Source organism: Opisthorchis viverrini (genome assembly GCF_000715545.1).
Source record: "Opisthorchis viverrini unplaced genomic scaffold opera_v5_37, whole genome shotgun sequence".
Taxonomy (NCBI): domain Eukaryota; kingdom Metazoa; phylum Platyhelminthes; class Trematoda; order Opisthorchiida; family Opisthorchiidae; genus Opisthorchis; species Opisthorchis viverrini.
Window position 1 is genome coordinate 1,999,800 of NW_008751693.1, and position 2,204 is coordinate 2,002,003.

Sequence of the window (2,204 nt, forward strand, 5' to 3'; positions counted from 1 at the left end):
CCGGAATATCGAGAACCCAGACCTGGTCACTATAACTGAAAATTTCTTCAACCCATCAACCATAAGTGTTAGCCCCCACATTATTCGACAATGCGTTTCAACTGACATTCAACACTGACCTGATGTGCTATTCAGAAGAGATCTTGCTGATCGGTTCACTGTCTCCCTTAACCCCAGCCATATTGGTAACCTGCTCACTTTGCCTAAAGAACCTGTTATTTCAAAGACGATACGCTGCCCAGCTATGGGATAACCAGCTCTCGACCACAGAATTCTGTTTATTTCACACTGCTTAATTAATCATGAATTTGTTTAGAAAGGATCTAGGATGCAATTACTGGGTTTTGTCTAATGAGCTAACCAGGCCGTTACATTGACCATACTGAATCAGCTAATACCAGTGCAACAGCCGGCTTCTGTAGTTTTCAAAAGAATTGTAAACCGTTCACAGATCGTCGTTACATCGATAGTGGTGTTCATGCACTTGTGATTTTGTTTCTCTGCCACTGGATGGTTACCCTGGGATGAGACGACACTTAATAAAGGTATCGGCATGTGGTATCTATATGTCCGGTTCTACTTATTGGTCTGCTCCTCAAAAATATTGGTTTGTTTTGCAAACGTCTTGGTACCTTTCAAAGAGACATTCGTTGCTCAACTTACGCCCATTGAGGATATCTTCTGAGAGTGAAGTACACCAAACTTGTGACGAGACGTTTTCAGGCCACTCGCCGGTACCGGCAAACAGATAAAGAATAAACAACGGCACCAAACTACCGGTGTAATGGTGATACTGCTGACCGGGAGGCACGCGAGTAGTATGTGTCGTTCGTAGAATTTTGCGTCGGTTGCGTCGATTGAAAAATGAAGTTCTGTTGCGGAATTCGCGGGGCCACTTTGTAACATTTGCTTTTATTTGACCGACGAATGGTTGGAGGCAATGAATCTACAGGAAGACTCGTTCGGGAGAAGATCTGTGTCCAGTTTTTGTAACTAAGATGCAGATAAGAGTTTTGCTTCCTTGTTCGATGGTCTGTAACCGGTCAGTCGGCATTTCCGAATAAATAACTCCGCAGCGAAGGCCTTCTTCTTTTCACCGGTACTTCGACAAATCGACCCGTTCTATACATGTGTGGAATAACAAACTTGAGACGCCCAAGTCGCGGATATGCAGGCCGACGTACGTCGCTAGTGACGTAAAAATGATCATGGCTTAAATTTTGCCTCAGTAAACACTCACATACATAATCATACCCTGATACGTTAATCCGCTTGAAAGTGGAATAAAAAATTGGTAAGCAAAATGTTATCCAGCCACGCCAGACCTTTTTTTACTGAGGTTAGATTGTTACATCGAGGGGCAGGTTCTGTACATCGATCGGTTTAGTTCTCTATTTTTTATTGATTATGAGTGTCTTTCCTGTACATTCTGCGTCCCCTTTTTAACTGTGTTCGCTCGGTTCCTATAATTTAATCGTGAGATATGGAAACCTGAATGAAAGGATATGGAAGCACTGATATTAAATTTCTGAACTCATAGTCCTCATGGAGAAATCATCGTTACATATATTTTTTTGTTCTAACATGTCAGTCAAACGGAATTATGCCTGCAATTTGTCAGACAAATTGGTTTCCAAATCTTGGTTTTAGTAGACTGACTGTACTCCCAATATGTCACGCTTGGCAAACGTGTCAATCAGACTTGGTAGCATAAATCCTTCTGCACCACCAGGCTCATGCTGGCAGTTTGTAAAAGCTGCTTGATAAACAAGAGATTTACCTGGGTTTCAGGCGAGTCTTCCGTGAAAAACAACTCAATATTTAAATGAGTATATAGTTGTGGAAAACTGGGTTATTCATTTAAAAAAAAAGTCATATCCGTCTCTCTGTTTGTTCAACACACTAACCTGGCTTAAAACGTACGTTTATGGTGCCATTTCAGAAGGCAAACTAACGGCTACTTGGATAACCCAACTTCTTAGCGGTTTCCTGAATGGAATCCGTTTGCCTCATCCATTGTCCTTCATTCCAGACGGGCAGGTTCAACACATTCACAGCCCGTGATGCTGCCAGGGGCCAGTGATACTGCTAATCAACTTTTCTACGGGTAACCTTTTAATCACCTCTATCTACTTGTCCATCGAATGATGCAGATGAATTAGGGTGGATCATTATCACCTTGCGTCTTTTCTTGTCGCTTTCAG